Here is a 21,573-nt window from a genome sequence, read left to right as displayed (position 1 = left end):
TTCTGCCTTTTTAATAACTGTGCAAATTGTGTGTGTGTGTTTAGGTGGGCCTACGTGGGTTATGTTGTATGTATGTCAAATCTTGGATTCACCTCTTATGTTGAAAGAGTCTAAGTATCTACAGATGATTTGAAAGACAAGTTGATTTGATTATTATTTTTAAACTCAATCTCAGAAAAAAGTCTGTTTTGTTTTTTTTTTACATTTATAATTTATTTGTTTAAAATTTGCCCTTTTCCTCATGGCTGGTACAAAGGCAAATTTCAAAATAATATCAGATCATGTGCAATTGGTGATTGTGTTTGCTGCCCTTACACTCCCTTTTGTTTCTTCACATCCAACATGTAATTGGACTTTAAAATAATGGCATCTGAATGTGGCTTGTGGACTGGTTTGAAGTCCATTTCTGCTGTTGTAGTTAGGTGAGAGTTGCTGCTAGGGAAACTTGGTGCAGGGTGTGAGATAGCATTTGTGCTTCTTTTTTTCAATTTCCTATGGATTTACACTTACTTTAAACAAAAAGAAAATGTGAATATTCTCTAGAACATTTACCTGAAGTCTTTAGTGTCTGGCAGGCAACCAAGGAAAGAGTGCCTTCACTCAGTGTGAGATAACTACCTACTATTCAGTCCTGAGAGGTTTTCCCTATGTAACAAATAATTGCCTTGTAGAAGTAGGTCCCTCAAAATGCTTTTAGAGTATCATTCGCACTAAATCCTTTTGCTAAAAGAGAAGAAAGGTTTTTGATAATGAGACCTATCTACTCAACTCAGATCACACAGTTTGGCCCTGTCCCTCTTGCACATGCAAATGGCCAAACCCTGAGCCCTCCTAAATGACAGGAACCAAATGCTGATGGCTCACTGCCGCTCTGAGAGTGTTCAGCATGTGCAAGGCCCAGTCGTGCCTTGCACTCATGACACACTGAAGCCTTAAGAACCTCATGAGGCCACAATATCTAAGCAGTTTTAAACATGGCAAGTTTAAACAATAAACAGTCTCCCTCCTTTCAAAACAGTTTACTAGGGATCTTAATGAAGCCAAGGGACCCTCTTAGCTAAACAAACAAAAACTTTCCTTTTGATTTATAATGTAAATAAATGGAAACTTTGAAATTGTGTAATTGTCCTTCCCTTTTAAGGATAAATACTGGCGATTACCCATGGCCCCTGCTATTTTTGCTAATTTCTGCTATGTTTAACATCTATAGAGCCAAATTTTAGGTCACTGGTTTTGGTAAATAACTCACAAGGAGAATAATAATTACCCTGGCAGTAAGCAGGTTCCTGATTTTTCACATTGTCTATGTGCTGGCAGTGACATAGAAGAGCTTCATGAAGTCCCAGTATTAGAGGGAGTCACGAAGGTGCAAACCAGACAGAGGCTTCCCATGTGTGTCTCAGCTAGGCACAGACTGAGAGACCATCCAAGGCTGGCTCAGGAAAGCTGTGACAGGCTGTAAGTATCTTTAGTTCCTCTTCAATAGAGAGCAGTGGATCTCTCCGGAAGATGCCACTGCCTGAGTCATTTTCTTAATATGTTCCTTCAGGACAGGGGATTAATTGTCTAAGAACTTGTTAGTAATTCTCAGTCCCCTCTCCAGGCCCAAAGAATGTGAGGCCAGAGAGTCAGTAATTTAACAGTCCCTCTAGGAGCTTCTGATACCAGTTATCTTAGTCACTTTTCTTGTTCCTAAGCCAAAATACTCAACACTGGCAACCTAAAGGAGGAAACTGAGTGTGACAGATTTTAGTACCAGAGAAGTGAGGTCATTGCCTTGATGCTACCTGATCAGCCATGTAGTCCAGAAGACTTTGGAAGTGGTTCACAGGAGTAGTTTGGAAGGGTTTGAAGATGCTGGCTGAGGAAGCCCTAAGATGCTGTAAGCCAAACTTGTTGGGAGACTATGGCCAGAGCTCAAAAAACCAGAATGCTAATAAAAAGGCAGACAGTAGAGACCAGGATTAGGAGGTTTCCCAATTCAGTTGGGAAAAATTTATTGGCAGTTGGACTTTGAGACCATATGTTACATGCTCTGGAAAAAATTTGTCTCTATTTTGCTCATGTCCTGAACTTTTCTGGAGGCTGAGATTAAAGGCAGTGGACTAATTAATCTGGCAGAGGAAATTTCAAGGCAGCCCAGTGTTGGGGCTATGGCGTGGATACTGTTGGGGGCTTTTAGCCAAGTTCACTCGGAAGATCAAGAGAAAAAAGCCCATTTTAAAGATTTTTGGTTTTGCCAGAAAGAAAACACCCACAAAGATGGATTGGAAGAGAGCTTGTTATCACTAAAAAGAAACCAAGTACTTTGGATCAAGACAATAGGAAAAATGGCTTAAAGGCATGTCAAGATCAGCAAGACTATCATTTGCAGGCTCAAACTTGTAAAAGTGAAAGACTTTGCTTTGAGAAGAGAGCCCCAGGACACTGTGCTCCAGAACCCCAGCCTAGGGAATTTGTTTCCTAGTATTCAGTTCACAGTGCTCATCCATCCAAGGATTTGGAGGCCTCTGGAGCCATGGCCCAAGGGGACCCAGTTACTACTTGAGCTGCCAGCAGACCTTGGTGTCATCCACTTGGTGCTGGTTATACAAGCATGCAGAATGCAAAAGTTGTAGGGTCAGGAAGGCTTCCACTCAGATTTCAGAAGAAGGCTTGGGAAGCCCAGCAGTGTGGCCCTGAGAGAGAATGAGTGAAGCTGTGGAAATGAAGCTAAAAGTGCAGTGAAGACCTCAAAAAGTTGCAGAAGCCAAGATTGTAGAACATCTGTGGAAAGAAGCAGGCAGTGAGTACAATCCTCTCAAGAAAGAAGCCCTGACAACCACAATCACCATCAGTGTTTTAGGGGCAGGGCCACCCAAGTCCTTTGGAGTTTATATCTCACCATAGCTTGCCATGGGTGCTGGACATGAAACTACAGGATTTAATGTTTTCCCTGTTGGATTTTGAGCATGCTTTGGTCCCATTGGTTTCCCCCATTCCTCCCTTTTGGAATAGGAATGTTTACCCTGTATCATTGTGTGTTGGCAGTGTTTACTTTTCTTCTTGATTTTCACAGGAGCTCTCACCTAAGAATTTGCCTTTAGTCTCAAAGGCAACTTTGAACTTGGAATTTTCAGCAATACTGGAACTGTTAGGACTTTGGGAACTCTTAGAGATGAACCAAATAGAATTTGTATAAAAAGATGCACCTGAGTCTTTTGGTGGCTAGGGGCATGATGTTATGTTTTATATCTAGATGCCAGAGTGCCGTGTGCTCATAAGAGGAGCTTTTGCAGGGTGATTGGAGTATGCCAGCTTATAGATAGATGACTTGCTGTTAGGAGGTAGGGTCTGGTCAGAAGAGGTGGTAACTGTGGGTGTGGCCCAGAAGGATTTACTCTCCCTCCCCAGTTGCTCCTTTCACTCTATCTCTGCTTCTCCTCCTCCATGACATGAGCAGCTTCTCTGCTCTGCCGTCTTGCCATGGAGCCAACTGACTATGGACTATAAATGCGAACCAAAAAAAAAAAAACTTCTCCCCTTTAAGCCATAAGTGTCAAGTATTGTGTCTCAGTGATGAAAACAGTAACTAAGACACCACCTAAGGTTTGAATACCAGGTGACCTACCATGACCCTCTTCCAGGCTTCTGTGTCTCCTATAAAATGAAAAGATTCATAGTAACAGATCTATCTTTAGGCACATGTCTGAAGCTGATTCTAGAGTTCTGTAATGCAGATGTACATGGCTAGCAGTTTTGCATAGTAATTATAAGGACAGGTTCTGAAGTCTGACTGCCTGGGTTCAAGTCCTGATGCCTCCACTTCATAACACTGGACACCCAAGCCACCATCTGAACCTGTTATGCACTGGGTTCAGAACATGCATCCTAAAAGAGTTTTGAGGAATCAGTCAAAGGCATGGAGAACGGCACCTGGAACCTAGAATATGCTCACACATTAGCTATGAGAGTACTTGCCTCTTTCCCCCTGAAAAAGTCTGAAACATTGAGGATGGAAATTATAGCTTGTGCTGCTTTATTTCCTATACTTGGGCTATATACTAAAATGTAAACACTCAGTTTACATTTCAGGAAATAACAATTTAATGGTGTTAAAATTTTGTATATGTGGTGCCAAAGTGAACACAATGATGTTAAAAATTTGAGGTCATCAGAAAGTTCCACGTTGTGTATTTGGCAAGGAAGATAAATTTTTAAACAATAAGCAATAATTCCTTAGGAAGGCATTACTTAACAGCGGAAATGTGTGTGATTGCTTCCATGTTAGAACCAAAAAAGAAATAAATAAAATAAATTTAGACTTATCTGTTTTGAGGCATCTTTTAAACATTTTGCCAATTGTCTATTCTCAATAGGAAGGCAACTAATATAACTAGGTGCCTGTTATGCTAAGTCTTTTAAATTTGGTAGATGTAGTGGAACCTTTAGTGTAGCAAAGATGAGATATCCATGCGTACTTCATGGTCTGTGTTTTATAAGTGTAATAGCAACCTTGTGAAACAAGATGGTTCCCTGAACTTAAAGACACTGAGATGGACTGAAGTTAAAGTGCATGATCATACAGTAAGCCTTATAGGTCCACCACTTTCAAATAGAAGTATCTTACCGAATTATTCATTCTTTAATATCACTAGTTTAGCTGTAATTCTTTTAAAATGTAAAGCTAAATTTTTTAACAAATAAGGCACTGATATCTTTTGCTACTTTAGAAGCACAAGTGGGCAACATAGTCATTGTTAAAATTCTTGGTGTAATGGAACACTTTACAAAGGGCACTGGGGACCTCTTACCATCAACAGTGCTTTTCTCATTTTGAAGATACAAAAATCAAAGAACTCTCACCTGTGCCTGTATTTTGATTTTCATCATTCTCCCTTGGGGAGTGCAGGCTTTTAGATAAGAAAATGGCCAATTCTTGGAGAGATACCAAGGAGAAGCCAAACCCAAACTTTCAGTCTCATGATAAAGACATTCCTGCCCTCTACTTACCTATCTCCTTCTTATAACTTCATTCAAATGGAAGCAGGTTAGGATACACATACTTAAATGTTTTTAATTTTTATTAGTACATGTTTGCAGTATATGAAATACATTCATCATGGGTAGTTATACATTTTGCTCTGTGCATTACAGAATATCTATTGAAGAGCTACTTCTTATAGTATGTATTGAAATATCAAACTTCAGAATACTGTTTTGTGTTTTTAACCTTAATTTGGAGATTAAGCATACCTGTGACTCTCTACCCTGGGATCACTTTAAAAGAAGAATACTGATGCACCAGTCTCACCTTCCAGAGAAAAGGCTGTTTTTAAAAAAGTGTTTTATTATTGTTAATTACCTTAATATTTGAAGACTTACAGGATTTATGTAGTATTTTAATGTAGTTCAGTGTACTTGTTGCCTTTGAATTTTCTTTTATTCTATTATCATCCTTGACAATATAACTAAATTAAATTAAGGTCTTTTTGGTTAGGCTGACATAGTAGAAACTTCACTCTGGTAAGAAAAAAAAAAGAAGGGGGCAAGGATTCCTATTTTCATTAGGAGTTTTAAAAGACTGCAAGTATAAAAGTGCTTAGTTTCCACTGGCTCTTGAACTTCAGAGTTGAAAGTACCCTCAGTGGTTGATGGTCCAACCTCATCATTTCCTTTTGAGATTACTGAAAATGAATCTTAGTTGATTCATTGAAGTGAGGGAGGAGATGGCTAGGATCCCAAGTATAAACCCCCCAGCACCCAGCCACCTTTTTTCACCCTGGCTCTGAGGTCAGGAAGTGACCACACCACGGACTTACTCTTAATTTCACCCATGACCTCAGACCCAACCCTTTATCTGGTCCCCTTCCAATGGAGTTGGGTAGCATCTCACAGGGGCCTCAAGGGCCCCTCCTGTCCCTTCGGGAAAGGCCCAATCTGGAGACAGAAGAGATTTTTCTTACACTTAACCTCTTCTTGGACCTCAACATAATCCCTGACTAGTTCTATTATAATCCTTTATTCCTTTTGGGGCCATGTGGTTTTGAGCACTTGAAATCTCTTAATGCTTTACCTCTTTGGAGTGATGAAATAGAGAAAATAAAATCTCTGATGTCTCTTCCTCTTCCTATTGGTCTAGGAACCCACCCTTGTGACTTCATTTAACTTTAATTACTTCCGTGAATTATTAGGGCTTTGACATTTGGTCAAAGAGGGCACAATTCACTTCACAGCAGTGACTTAGGAGAGGTTTGCTCACAGGTGGAGAAATGTTGGATTAGACTGTGCTCTAACCATTGCTAGTTTCATTCATCAAGTGTTTGGTTTACAAAACTTCTAATAACTAATATCAGAAAATGTCCAAATAGATTAAAAATCAAAATATCTACAACAGAATAGAATGCAAAGTCTAGTTTGAAGATACACCATCATTATCAATGGTTTCACTCATCTTAAAATGAACTCTAAAAATAAAATTAGAGAGTGAGATTTACCTACATTGAAGAGAAAGCCCCACAGCCTTCAGCACTTTCTTGGCCACGGGGTTTCCAGAGAAGCACAGAGAGGTATGATGTCCACAGAAGCGGGTGGGACCAGCCCTTGCACATGTGCACCAGCCCATGGGGCTTCCAGGCCCCTGGAGGAAGGGCCCTGCAGCCCGCGGCCTCCTGAACAGACCTCCATATGCACGTTAAATAGTCTGAAGTTTGTTAGACTCACTAGATTCGTGGCAGTCTAGAGTAGCCTTCTCCCTCAGGGAAGCTTTCAGCTTTTGCTTTTTCTACTACGTCAGGATTAGAAGAAAGTGGTTGGTTTTGTTTTTCTGTCCCCCTCACCCAGCCTCTCCTCCTCCCTCCTCTTCCTGAGGAAAGATATCACATATCAGGAGCTACCCTACTGCTGCAGAAAGACTAGGTATGTCTGCAAATCCTCTCGGAGGCCTCTGGGTATTAGAATTTTTATCTTCAGGGTTAAGAAAGAAATAAAACACTGGTGTGGTGGGCAGAATGGGGCTTTCTTCCCTTTCTAGGAAAAAAGCTGATGATTAATGCCTCTAGCTGCCTTCTTTAGTGGTGGCGTCAAAATTCACAAATGCTCTTCCAAGTTAGAGACCATTTATTCTTCTCTTTTCCTTGCCCATAAGTCTAGTTTTGTAGTCTTTATTTATTTTGATGAAACCAACCAAAATCTTCAATTCTGAGACTTAACTTCTGCCCTGTTATTTTTAAAAAGGTACAAAAAAAAAAAAAACCAACTAGTGTTTTATGAGATAAGATAACGTAAATTTTGACATTTGTAGTGAGTGAATCTTGGCCCATTTTTCAGTAGACCCTCAAAAATAGTTTCCTGCTTCAATTTTCTATAAGAGTTGGTAGATGGGCAGGATCCTGGAGTGTCACCAGCCAATTCAATGTGTCGTTTTCTGGGGGCTATGTTGCCTGGGCTGGCCTTGAACTTGTGATCCTTCTGATTTAGCCTCCCGAGTAACTGGGATTATAGGTGTGCCTGGAAATTCTAAGATTTTTTTAATCATTAGAAATTCTGATGCCAGTTACCTGGATTTAGTTTGGCAGAACTACCAATTAAACTGCTGCATCTATCTTAATTCCTTCACAGAAACCCTAAGTGAATTCTAACATTTTTATTAAAATGCAAGTATATAAAACAACTAGGAGCACAAGAGATGGGTTCATATAAATAATGGACAGATGAAAACAAGAGCTAACATTCCCTGACCTGCATTTTACATTCTCCCACCCTTCTTCTACAAACCTTGTTCCTTTCTTTCACCTCCCTCACCAAATCTTTCCATGGTAGGAAGATTGGTTTATGGCTTTTTTTTTTTTTTTCCTGGTCTTGTCTAGAGCAACGAGTGATGTTTGAATCTATTGCATGCCATTTTCATATGGCTCACAGTTTGAAAAGCAGTAAACTGGTATTACCATGTTATATAATTGGGTATTTCTAGATCTACTAACATAGTATACAGGTCAGTACCCAGTTACTCGCATGTGTGTAATCCAGCATTAGATGCCCCAGGGCCAGGCAGATCATGTAAAGGAGAGAAGCGGAGGGTAGAATGTCAAAGGGAGTAGTGAGGTTGCAGCAAACGAGATGGCACAGCGAGGGTGAAGGACACAGGCTTAGCCTGGTCCCCATCCATTGCTGCAGAGCAGGACTGTCAGACTAGCGGTGAAAGAGATTTATACTGGAGTTGTCGTTGGTGTTTCCTCACTTAAAAATCCTCATTTTTAACGTGAGGTAGTCTGATTTTTCCAAGCTTGAGAACTTGATTAAAAGAAACAAAGGGTTTGGGATTTAGCTCAGTGGTGCCGCTGCCTGCCTCACAAGTGCAGGGTCCTGAGTTGTATCCCCAGTACCGCCCCCCCCAAATTAAACCCAGCGTCGACCACATAACAAATCTGCACGTCACACTTTTATCTGCTGGCCCCAATTTGCAACCTCCGGAGCAATCTTTGGCTCATGCTGGACCTCACCAGCCCACTGAAGTTACTTTAAGTAATAACCAAACTGTGACAACTCAGTTGTCCTTCCCACCAGTGCCAGGGCATGACCTCACCCTTTACATCTTCCTGGGAAGAGCCCTGTGCCCCTGTGCTGAGCAGTTCGGAGTTTCCAAGCTCCTTAGAGAAAGGAATGCTCTTGGTGGTCCCCAGACCTCTACCTGGGCTGCTGAAACTCACTCCTCTCTCCCTGGGAAAGGGGTCTCTCTCCCATGTGCCCTCTTCCATTGGATAAAAAGTCCCCCACAGCTTGTTGACTGGGATATTTCTGTTGTATATTTTTTCCTCTTTTTCTTTCTTGCCATGCACTCTCTTCTTTCTTCATGAGGCACGCACAGGCTTCCAGGTTGGTTGGCAGTGGGGCCCGCTTGAGCACAGCCACATACAGAAATCGGTAACCAGCACTTCCCCTAAGCCTCTGCTCATTCTATTCCCCTATACTACTCAGTCTTCCTTCTGCTTGTCTCTGCCAGGCCACTAAGGCTTTATTACCACCAAAAGCCTACCCTCCAGTCCTGCCCTCAGCCCCTCAAATAGAATCTGCAATACATACATAAAAAAACTATCTGAATGTCAGTTTTAGATATTGTCAGAATTCATCTTCCAGGAACCATCTTAGACAAGCCCCTGGTAAATCCATCATGTCAAGTAGGCCTGGCTAGGGACAACTAGAAAGTATCTTCCAATCTTACATGATCTCCACAGAGGTTTACCCAGGACATCTTGTTGCAATACATTTGTTTAATCATCAGAGTTGCATATAAATTTAAGGGATAAAAGCTCCTTGAATGATTTAAAACCAACTGGACTTTGCATTAGTTACAGAGGCATATTTTTGCAGTTGTATAGTTCACTCAACATCTGTGTTACTGCTATTCCAAGGGTAAATTTGGGCAGGTACTTGATTGGGATACAGCCACAAATTATGACACCGCCCGTGTGCTAAAAGAAGCTATTTCATAATCCACTTTATAACCTGGTTTTCAGAATGCAATTTTGCAGAAAATGGAGATGATGTCAGTGAATAAATAAAAAGCTTGACCTGAATGGTAGACATGGGGCTGTTTTTAGATGATGTTGGGAATTTTTGTACAGGGTTTTTCTCCTGGTAATTGCTGAATTAAGATGTCTTTCACAAATTCCGCCACAGAAGGAATCATCAGAAATTTAAATCAGCTTCTATCATGGCTTGGATTTCAAATGTCTCCCAAGAACATCATGTGTTTAGAGATGGGCCTAGAGAAGTGCTTGGATTATGAGAGCCATAACTTCATCAATGGGTTGATCTGTTGACAAGGTCATAGCTGAAGGGGCTATTTAGAGGTGGGGCCTTGGAGGAAGTGGTCACTGGGTGTGTCCCCCTGGAGGGTGTATTTTATCTCTAGTCCCTTTCTCTCTCTGGCTCTTTCCCACCCTCCCCACTTCCTGTCTGCTGTGAGCGGAGCAGCTTTTGCTTTCCTCTGCCACACCCTTCAGCCTCACCACAGGCCTAAAAGCAGTGGAGCCAGCTGACTGTGGACTAAAAATCTCTGAAACCATGAGCCAAAGTAAACCTCTGCTCCTTTTAAGTTGTTTGTTTCAGGTATTTTGTCACAGCAAGAAAAAGCTGGTATTCCTACGTAAAAGCCACATGCTTCTTTTTCAAGCGTCAGCTCATGGTTTTCTATAATAATGGGCCCACATTTAAGATCCTAAAGTTGTTTTCTCAAGAAAGACTGTCTGGGAGTTAAGAAGTGGGTCACCGTGTTGACACATCACCCAAATTCGTGGAATCTTTGATTCACGTATTTGGAAAATGTTCTTAAATGTCAGACAGAGACTCCAGAGTTCATATTTCACTAATCCAGAGGGAACCTGGAACCCAAAGAGGTTAGTGACTGGCCGAGATGATAAAAGTGTCCAGTAGATCTGAGATTCCACATATCTCCACTCTGGGTCTTACGTCCTTTCCACACATCATTTCACAAGCAGATTCACAAGCTTTGATTATGTAAAATAAGCTCAGCTTTGGGGATGGTTTTTATTACTAAATCACTAGCAGGATAACCAGTAGTCATTGTGTAAATGTTAACTCCTCAGTCCTCTTAGAGCAAACTAACTTGTTGGGTTTGTCATTTTGTTACTCCCTCATCTGTGCAGGCTCCTAAGTAGAAGTTTTATGTCTAGGAAGCTGTCCCTGGCTGTGGGGCCCCTTAAGACAAGTGACCTAGGAAATACACAAGGCTCAGACGCACATGGTCCGTTCATAAGGCCCTGAAAACATCAAGAGTGAGTGGAGTGACTGGCTTCCCCTTTCTCCAGTCTGTCCTTTGGTGACCTCTTCTTTTGGGGCTCCTTTGATGTCCATTTTAATCTGATTATACTCAGGTAAAAATGCTGGGCAGGAAAGATTACACTGTGATTTACTGCAACCACATCTTATAAGGACCCTTGTCCAAATGACTATGCAAGAACAGTGTCATAGTTATTGCGCAAGAGGCTCTGCTCCATGTCTGAAGGAAGAAGAAAAAGCTGAGAAGACAGAAGACTCATATAAACAGATTACAGGATAGGATCCTACTAGACTGGAAAAGGAAAGTAGAAGACACTTTCTAGGGAGGGGCATTGCTAGAGAAAACAAAGTTACTAATTGTGGTATGCAACTGTATATTTGCAAACAAGAAAAATATCTAGGTTGGGTGGTCACTGTGGGCCTAATACCAGGTGTACCAGCAATCTGCAGCTACAGGAAGTGAAGCAGCCTTGATGGTCTTTTCTCTCCACCTGCCTCCCCCAGTTATTTCTCAGCCTTCAAATGGCCCTGGGAGGACAGAGTGTTGCTGCTGTTTCTAAGGGTATGACTTGGAGAAGCAAGGAGCATGTTTATTTCCCAGAGGACCTTTTTACAGTTGGCATGAGGAATATGAAGACTCTGAAAATACTTTGGTGGAAACAGTAGGAAAGCGAAATCTTGAGACACAAGGAGAAGGGACAGCGCCAATTTTAAGTACTGTCCCACAATCCCCACAACTACAAGATGTAACTCTCTCATGAGCTCTGCCTCTGGGCCATTACCTTAATAAACATTTGAAGGAAGAGGCAGATACTTAGGGAAAGCCTAAGAGTCTATCTCACATAATTAAGGACCCCCACATCAGAGGTGTGATTTCTCTTGCGTGTTACTAGAGGGCTCCTTAAAGAATTTCAGCCTAATGTGAGAAGGTACTTTAAGAACAAGAACGGTCTCCCCTCCAAGTGGGCTGGGTTATCTGACCAGGGACCAATGCTCAGTAATCAACAGCATCCAAGCCAGGAGATGACACATAGGCCGATGACAACTTCAGCCGGTCAGAGAGGAGTTAGAGTAGAATACCCCCAAGCCTCTTTCCGATAGTGATAAGCTGTGATCATAGGACATTAGTTCGTCTGTTCTGCGGCTAGAAAATAAGCTACACAAAGGCAAGGATATATACTGTTTTATTCATTGCACTATCTTTGGTGCCTGAGACACTATTCATGGAAGTAGCCCAGTAATATTGAATAAATTAAAATATCAGTCAAAGCAAATGTGAGATAGGTTTCTGGCTTGGAATAGGCTCCGGCTGATCTGACTCAGACCAACCATAAATTATAAAGGGGCTAAAATTTGGCAGTCTATATCAAAATAAAAAGCGAGGATCACCATTCCGAAGAGGCATGTGAAGTCAAGCTGCTGTCTGCTTTGAAGACCAAGCATTCTGAAGTTAGTATGAAATGGTGTCAGCCTGAAACAGGCAAGGCACTGAATGAGTTCAGCTGGTTCACACTTAGTGTTTTTGAAAAAGGACTTTTACATTAAAGCGGCCCATTGGCTAAGCCAGGTGAGCCAAAGGGGATATGCCACAGGAGGGACAGCTACAGCAGGAAGCCTTGGCCTCTGGTCTCTGGGACAACCCACAGGGACGCTGGAGGGACCAGGGGATGAAAAAGGGCAAAGGAGGTGAACGGAGCCTGGGAGGCTGGGGTGACAGAGGAGCTGTGTGGGACGCAGCCATTCCTGACCACGGGACCCCTAATCAGCAAGGGAATGGAGGGGATTCCCACAGCCCTGTCTTATTAGTGCCTCCCATTAGCCAAACCTATCTGGATGCCAGCCAGGGAGCAGGGTGTATGCACCTGGGCACAAAGCAGGACCCAGGGAGGTGGGGATATGGACAGTGTTCAAGAAATGCCCATCACGGAAGTTTGTTTTGCCCTTATATTCTAATTACACAAGTAATACATATTCAATAAGGAAAGTGTAGGGTCAGCATCAAAGTAGATAGTGAAGGAACTCACCCAGAACCTCACCTCTCCAACTGCTAGCATTCAGAGTTTGCCTTGGTCTTCTTGTTTCACACACTTTTTAAGGACTTGATCATTTTTTATTTTATTTAGAATAAATCAAAATAAATTTGGTTACACTTGTTTCGTGACCTAATTAGGATAAACCTGCAGGGGTACAGAGAGCTCCTTTTCCTTCTCTTTGTTCTGTTAGTATAAACAAGTTACTTCATGTACCTCTGTGGGAACTGGGAATTAGGCAAGCGTTTAGACTCACAAAAACTTTCAGCAAGTTTGACTGTCAGCGTGGATACCGAGTAATTAAACGTTAGATGAAAGACAAGTCCAGCTGGGCTTACTCTTTGTGATTGGAACAGGAACTGTAAGGGCGGGCAACCTAAGTTGAGCTCGATCTCACTTTTCAATTGTACATTTCTGTCCACCCGAAGGGCAGTTCAAGAAGACAGGTTAGAAAAATCAAGCCAGCTATTCATGTAATTTATATCTGTAGTGTGCCACACTGCTGAGTAACGTGTGTCACACTTTTCATTCTTTAGCTGAGGCTTGTCCACTCTTGCATGGCAGGCACTCAAAGGAGGCAAAGCCCATTACCTGCCCAGCGTGAAACCTGCGGCTCGGAGTGTCCTGGTTAGCAAGGGTGAGTGGGTGACTCTGTTAGTTAAAAGTCAGGAAAGGGACAAGGGTTCTCAGGTTGTTACTGCATTTGCTGCAGTTCAAAAAGCAGAGATCGGTACCCAGGGCAATGGCTGGGCATTTGTAAACGTACAGTGGGTCCGAAGCCTCTGTTGTCTTCAGTCCGCAGATTAAACTTTTTAGGTGTGTTTCATTATGAAAAGAGAAAATGTCATCAGCGTGACAGATAAAATCATCTTATGTAGTATTGGGCATGGATCTCAGTGAGGTATTTCTATTTCTTCTTCCCTTACTTGAGACTATTACAGCAGGAAGACTTTAGTTTGCTTTGCTATGTTAATACATGATCCCAAATGTGTGTGAGTGCTACTGACTTATCTTGTACAGTATTAGGTATTCCACTGACAGCTTTTTTCTTGGCTGTGTTGAAACTTGTTGTGTTAGCCAGACAATCGGTTATTCACAAGTTTTACTTTTTTCTGTTTACCAGTTCTGCTTAATTTTTTTGAGTATGTTCCTCTCTCAGATTATTTTCATTGTTTTGATGTTTAAAATATTATGCATTTATCATAATAAGACTTAGTGAAGTAAATAATTTTGCATATAATTGCAATAAGCATCGGCTTTTGAACTGAAAAGAAGGAAAGGGATTTTTTGTGCAATGCATCTGAGGTTGAAATAATAATCTTGTTCTGCTGTGTGCTTTACTATACCATATATGACAAAAACAAACCCTGTTGCATGTTTTCATTTAGTACAAAAAGTCAGATTTCCCCAGGGTTTTGTCTGTTGTACCTGCTGAAACTACAGTAGTTAAATGCAGTAGCATTTTAATTCTTTTGCATTAAAAGTGCTCAAAAACAATTTAAAACATTTATACAAAGAAATTCTTGAAAGAATTAAGTCACCTCAAGTCTAGAAGTAACTTCTGCCTTCCTGGAGTGGAATATGCATTTGGTGTCATACAGACTCCCACCTGAAAAAGAGTGTCCCTGTGACGTTGCCAAATGAATATAAGCTCCAATCCTCCACCCTCTACTTTGGTTCTAAAAATTGGGTTAGGCTGTCGACCACTGTGACACTGATGGTGGCTTTGGGAGTGGGGAAGAAGGATTGTAGTGGCCCTGAAACATGGTAATTGCTCCAGGAAGGTTCAAAACCAGTTCAGAAACTGCTTTAAATTTGCACAGTGCATCTTGTTTGTGTCTCCCACTTCTGTTGCTTGTGAAAATCACCTCTGAAGCCACAACCACTGGGTCAGCAGAGGGTGGGGGCAGCCGCAGTGTGGATCTGAGTCCTCCCCTTCACCCCATTGCACACAAGGAGCTGTGTCACAAAAGAGGTGGGGGAAAGTGAGCAGATGGGGGTCATCTCCCCTGTCAGGATGTGACCATGGTTGTTACTCTGGAACTGTAAGAGATTCTTATTTTAATTTATACTTTGGAAGATACTGCTGCAGAATTTCGACAGAGCCCCCAGCTCCTTCTGCAAGTTCAAGTATTACATTTTTTTAGTGTTCTCTGAAGTATAGATTGTGTTGAATGCCTTTAGTTATGAATGGATTAGATGTGTGTTTATCTGCTGGGGAAATATGTGTCTGGAAGCAGACTGCATTCTTCCAGGGATAATTCGTTCATTGTGCTTAGCACAACGAGTCCTCCAATGATGTCCTTAAAGACGGGACCCGTAGATTATGGAAAGCAAGAGGCTTATTGTAACATATTTGTTTGCTTGTTATCTAAAAATTGTGCAGTTCAGAAATAACTAAGACTTGATTTCATTGTCTCTGGAAAATAAAGCCCAAATATCCTAATGAAAGAGCAGCGTAAAAAATAGAGCTCATGATTTTCCCAGAAGCAGAGAAATGAGGCCATGCAGGGACCCTAAAACAGCAAGATGTCAGAGCCCCAGAACACCCAACTTTCAAGACGGTCTCTGCCCACTCCTCGGCTGACTGGTAGATACAGGAAGCAGAAGCTAAATCATAACTTGACTGCAAGAGAAGGGTGGGCTGTGAAAAACAATAGACTTCGTGTGTTTATTAAAACTCTTATAGCCGAGCCTCAGTACTGACATTTACTGCCGTGGGGGTGAGAAACTAGATTTTCGGTTGGAGGATTTAAGTATTGGTAACTAGTATTTGCAGTTTGGTTTCTGTTGTTAGATTCAGTAATCCAGGACCAATACAAAAACAACAACAACAACAAACAACTTTCATTTAATCTCTCCTATACTTGGTGCTTAATGTCTGCCTTAGACCTCTGTCCTTTGCTGAAAGTAAATACTTTTTCAGTTTGTGAAAACAAACTCACTTGCCACTAAAATTATTTCACCTTGAAAGATAACTCTTTAGAAAGAAAAACCCCAGATTAGACTTTCTTATTTGCTTGACCAAGTGTATATATAGATTTGTTCGTATAACAATAGCAAGGCAGAATTTGTAGTTGGTGGTGTTTTCTAGGTTTAGAGTAGGCAGACTGTGTATGGATTTTTCATAAATAACTGCAGTGCGGAAGGGTCTTAGTACATTACCACTCACTTTCGGGAGGAAGGTCAGTGTGTCCTTCAAAGGGTCTTTAATGGGGATGTGTGGCACTTTGGGATGTACAGTTGACTTCAACGTTTTTCACATTTATTTTGTTGTATATTGTTAGAAAACATAATACCATAACATTTTTTTCAAATAAAAAAGTTCTGATAGACTAAAAATATTTTTAAAAATATTTTAACATACTGTGCATCAGAAAATAGGTGATTCTATCATTTGTTTTGGTTCTATCATTTGTCACAATGGCAATATCTTAACTCACAAGAAAAAGAGAGTTCTCAGGCACACACTTCCCCAGCCTTTAAATTATGTTCCAGCCAGGCAAGTGGCACACCCCTAGAACCCTAGCATTCTGGGAGGCAGAAGCAGTAAGATCACAAGTTCAAGCTCAGCCTGGGCAATTTAGCGAGACCCTGTCTCAAAATAAAAAGTAAAAAAGAACTGGAGATACAGCTCAGTGCAAAGGCCCTGGGTTCAATCCCCAGCAATGCCAAAAAAAAAAAAAAAGTTTATGTTACATGTGTAAAACATTATATATGTTTTGAAATATCCCCTTGTGATTTCTAGCACCTTTGTGCACCTTTATGTCTGAAACTGTAATTTTCTAGGGCTGCCTTAGCCAATATTGATTATATGAAGCAAATCTTTTCTTGAGCCCCAAACTGTATGCATGCCTTTGCCCTTCCTCCTCTCTCCAAGCCAATCTCCCAGCTTCATTGATAAGCTTCTTGGAGTTGTTGCCTGGCTGCACAATCAGCAAACAATCTCCACCAAACCAGGCCTTGCTAAGTCCTTACAACTGTGTGTTGCCTGTGCTCCCTCCTTTTCCTTCTTCCCAGCCCTACGAGGCAAACCCATCGTGGTCTCCCTCCTAAAATGCCTGCATAATTCCTTGCAAGGATGGGCAGGCTAATTCATGGTAGGCTGGCAATGATTCCAGAACCCTTTCTAGGGCATTTCGGAGTTTTAACTGATGACTTTTACCTTAAACCAGAAAGAAGTTGGTTTCTGATGTAGACTGACTATCCCTAATCTGAAAATCCGACATCTGAAATGCCCTCCAAAATCTGAAACAGTTTGAGTGCTGCTGACAGGATGCCAGGGTGGAAAATTCCCGGCCATTAAAATGTCTTTTGTGTACAAAATTATTACAAATATTATGTAAAGTTAATTTTGGGCAACGTAATAGGTAAATGTGAAACATAAGCAACCTTATGTATGTTACAAATTCTACAGATGTTGCAAATTTTAAAATAAGTCCAAAATCTGAAACCCTGATCCAAAACGTTTTGGATAAGAGACCCTCAACATGTAGTAGGAGTCCAGACCCTAACTTTTAGGGAGGATTTTTATTTTTGACAGCGAGGACTTTTTGGCTGTCTTCCAGTTAGGCCCCAAACTGGCCTGCACTCTTCTTGCCTGAGGGCCTGTGTTTTCCCTCTACCTGCTGTCCAGGTGATTGGCGCCCTCCTGTACCTTGCACCTCCCTTTCCAGGTGGAGGCACTGGGAAAAGAACCCCTACTTCCTGGTTGTATAATGAGTGCTGGAAGGGACTTAAACAGAGTCCCTTTTCAGTGAAAGTACAGTATCTATCCCCTAAAGAGATAAGCTTGTGCATTTGCCTGTGGCCAATCTCGCTATCATTTAGAAAGAAATTTTGTTGAGCAAAACCCAGCTTCTCTGTGAGAAGCGGTGAGGACACCTTGAAGGTTGCCCAAGAAATGTGTATCTCTCTTCCCTCTTCCTTCCCTTATGTGCGTGCGTGTGTGTGTGTGTGTGTGTGTGTGTCTGTCTGTCTGTCTGTTATCCTTGTACTGTTCATTTGCTAATTCATCTTGCATATTCATGGTACTTGAATAAATACAAAGGCAAAAAGTTTGTGTGAGCCTCTTGCTCTGAAAAACCTTATAATTTAGAAACCTAGATTCAAAATACCTTAACTCCTAGTTATTTGTGGATGCAGTAAAGTCAGTTTCAGTTATGTACCAGTTATCCAAGAGTTCCTTATTCACACATGCTGAGAGATGAACTAAGACATAGCTGCCTCCTAGGACCAGATGTGGCCTGTGTGTCACTTCAAAGCTGCCTTTCAGGATTGCCACTTTGCTGCTGTTTTAGTTTCCTTCTAAGATACACAGCATCTATTAGAAGTGGCTTTTTAAAATCATGTTTACTGGCAAAAAAAAAAAAAGCTCAAGGACAATAACATTTCATTGGATAATAACAGTAGCCAACTTGATATCTGAGGCTGTGCACAGAAAAGAATTGAGCTAGGAAGCCAAGGAACTGTATATTCAGCATCATCTGGAGTTTAGATCTGTGTGTCTCCCAGTGTAGGAAGGTTCCCTGGTTCTTGCAGCTGACAACCCAGAGCAGGAAGATACAATCAGAAAATACTTAAATAGCAGACCGTGCCATATTTACTCTAAGTGTAATAAGCAGCTGTTTAACAAATGGACAGAGAGGCAAGAGCAGGGCTGGAGACGGGATGGGGGTGTGCAAGCAAGGAGGTGACTCACCTAGGCAGAGCGGAGGATACTGCCCAGGCTCTGTGGGGGCACACAGATGTCGACTTGGAGGCCAGAGAGTCCGTGGGGAGTGAGAACGGAGCTGAGACGGTCTGCACCGCCTAGGGAGGACCCTTCCTCTCAGCTGCCTCCCTGCGTCCTCGCTGCCAATTTCTGTCAAGCTGGTGGATCCTGTTGGAGGAAATCGTTGCAACTGGCCCTGTGAACTACCTGATACACCTCCATCTGAAGACCTAACTGCAGTTGCACTCTGTTATGTTCAGCCTTATTTGAAAGGAAATGGGCCTTCAAACAAATTATCCTATTATGTTGTTAGTTTAAAACCACTTAATAGGCATGATAGAAATGGCCATATTAAAGATGATCTGCTAACGTTGTCTTCCATAACCACAAGTGAACACTTTAAATGGAACTTCTACTTAAAGGATTTTAATCATTTGAAATAGTTCTTTACGTGTCTCTACATGGACCAAATCCATGGAATTTCAGTTCTATGGTGCAGCAATATTCTGTACTTCTAGAGACCTGCATCTCAGGAACTCAGTATGTTTTCCAAATATAAACAGAAATAGATATAGCATTTTTAATAGGACAGGTGGCCTTAGGGAAAACAAAAGCCCAAATAATTTGGAGTCTGGTTTACTGACGCATGGGAATTACATCATTCTGTCTTTATTATTTAGTACTTATAAACTACAGATGCCTGAGTATAGCTGGACATTGTGGCATACACCCATGATCCCAGCACTCTGGGAGACTGACACGAAAGGACCCCAAGTTCAAGCCCAGCCTGGTCAACTTCTCCAGACCCTGCCTCAAAATAATAACAAACAAAAAAAATCCTAGAACTTAACTCCTTCTTTAAGAAATCCCTATAAGTTTTGATTTTAGATATTGGCCTTTAAAACTGTTTTTTGAAAAGTCAAATTTAAATGTATCCTTGTGTAACTTTGCTTACTTAAAACTGTACTGTCTTGTTAGCATAAACTTGTTTTCCAAGCTGCCCTCTACTGGATGTGATTCACTCTCACCCCCGCCTCAAACTTCCCTGTGAAATTTATGTTAAGGATGTGTCCATTTAAATTGAAACAAACTCATACTTCAGGAAGTGAACTCGCAAATATCCGAGCTCCCAAGATCTGGCTTATTTTAACGTGGAGTTTAACGAGGACCGTGGCCAAAGCCAGGAAGGTAAAGCCCAAGAAGCTTCAGGCGAATGTGGGCTGTATTTGATGTTCACAAAAGAATGGAAGTCGGAGGGTGTTGCTCAGTGAAGTGTGCGTTTGCAAGTTACCCACAGTGGTGTCTATTGTCCTGTTTCTCAATTGAATGATGTCATGTTTCATTTAAAGCTCTCCGTGATGCTGAAGTCTGTGGTCGGCACGCTAGGGGGAAAAAGGCTGGGAGAAAGTTGCAAATCAGGTTTTTGTAAAGCCTTTGTGTGTTGGGGTTGAGAGATAAAAGCTGACTCATGCAATATTTCCACGGAAGGCGCTGCGCAGACTGGTAAAGGCGTCTTGTTTTACCTGACTGAGCACCCAGTGAGGTCACTGCATCAGCTGGAGGCAGACGATGCGCTGTCGCCCAAGTGGAGCACAGGTAAGATGCCAATGGGAATGTTCCCAGGGAGCAGATGCTGCTCGGACCAACTGGCTTGTCCCTGGGGAGCAGCCGGAGCCGGTGCAATGCAGTGAGAGGCTGTCGCGGCGGGGTTTACCGCAGCACCATGCACGGACAGACCTGGCCGGTGCTCTGCTGCAAATGCGCCAGAAAGAGTTAACTCACAGTGGAATTGGGCTGCAAGATGATTTCTTTTACCCTACACCCGAACTGCATTCTCTTTGAAATGGTTTTTGTCTTATTTTGTAGGTTCAGTTTGGTTTGGTTTGGATCTGAAAGTTAGGTTGAAATAACTAGAGAACTGATATCCCCAACTGTGGGGAGAATCTAAAATCCTAGGTTGTCAGGCGTAGAATGCTTAACAGATCAGCGTGCTTTCTTTGTGAGATTCATGCGAGCTGAGCTGGAGGAACAAAATAAATGTTTGCAAATTTTATGCTTAGCAACTGCAGTGATAAAATTGGCTCTTGAGTGGAGTGGCAGCCAAAGTTGACTGAGTGAATGCAGTTTCCATTTTGAGTGCTCATTGGCAGGAAATACTTTTGTTAGGAGCAATCACTGGGGGAAAGGACGCATGAATTGTATTAGAAGCTGTTTATTGCAACCTGATTTTATTTATTAATTATTTGAATTTAATGCTGCTGACTTTTTGAAAGGAGATGTATTTATCTGGTGTCACTATGCTTTGTCCTATACTGAATATAAAAATCAATTATTTTCATTTAAACTATTTAAATATCTGATGCAAATGAAGGTGAATTTAATCTCCTTAAACAACTTGCAGATTATAAAAGCAACACATCTATCAAAGAAAAAAACATTTAACAGTAGCACAGGAAAATACTATTCAATCTATTTGGTAAAGTGAATGTTAATATTTTATTGTATATCTTTTCAACCCTTTTCTAATGTAGATGATAAAAAAGTAGTATCTGAAATTCAAATTGGGATCACACTATATATGTTTATTAAACCACATATTTTATTTAACTATATATTTGGACCTTTTCCTGTACCTTTAAGGATTTATGAGAACATGGCACTTAATAGTTTTACACTGTGACTTCTAAAAGGATTTATTTACTCTGGTCCCCATTGTTACACACTTCAATTTCTCTTCCTTCTCCTTTTACTTGAAGAAAATGTATAATGTACTTTGCTGACAGATTTATTTACTCAGAGTGCTATTGTTAGTCACTTGGAATTCTTCTCTTCTTCCTCCTCCTTTTTCTTTAAGAAAATGTTATTTTGCTTAAAGCCTCCCTCCCAACTGTGCAGAGATGTTTTTGGAACGGAGTGTGTTCGATACAGATGGAGCTTGTATATATAACTATCATTGTTTAGTGACTGCCATGAGACCATTTTCATGTTAGCAGGAAGTTACTGTTCAAAGTGACACTGGAACACAGATTTTTTTTTTTTTTTTTTTTTTTT

General features: G+C 41.3%; 1 protein-coding gene across 2 annotated transcripts in view; it reads left to right on the top strand.

The window, feature by feature from the left end:
- The window catches only part of Plekhg1 (pleckstrin homology and RhoGEF domain containing G1), a 162,449-nt gene that overhangs the window by 44,026 nt on the left and 96,850 nt on the right, over positions 1-21,573 (top strand). The window contains exons 1-2 of one of the 2 annotated variants that reach the window (XM_010628842.3): positions 19,685-19,710; positions 20,011-20,118. The exons of the other annotated variant lie outside the window; for it this stretch is intronic. The gene's annotated coding sequence lies outside the window, so the exon portion shown is untranslated. Of the gene's footprint in view, positions 1-19,684; positions 19,711-20,010; positions 20,119-21,573 lie in introns of those variants that run through there. 2 annotated transcript variants of the gene reach the window in all.

This window comes from Fukomys damarensis, unplaced genomic scaffold (genome assembly GCF_012274545.1).
Source record: "Fukomys damarensis isolate Sample0158 unplaced genomic scaffold, DMR_v1.0_HiC HiC_scaffold_14, whole genome shotgun sequence".
Lineage (NCBI taxonomy): Eukaryota > Metazoa > Chordata > Mammalia > Rodentia > Bathyergidae > Fukomys > Fukomys damarensis.
This window is presented reverse-complemented; position numbering and strand designations above follow the sequence as displayed.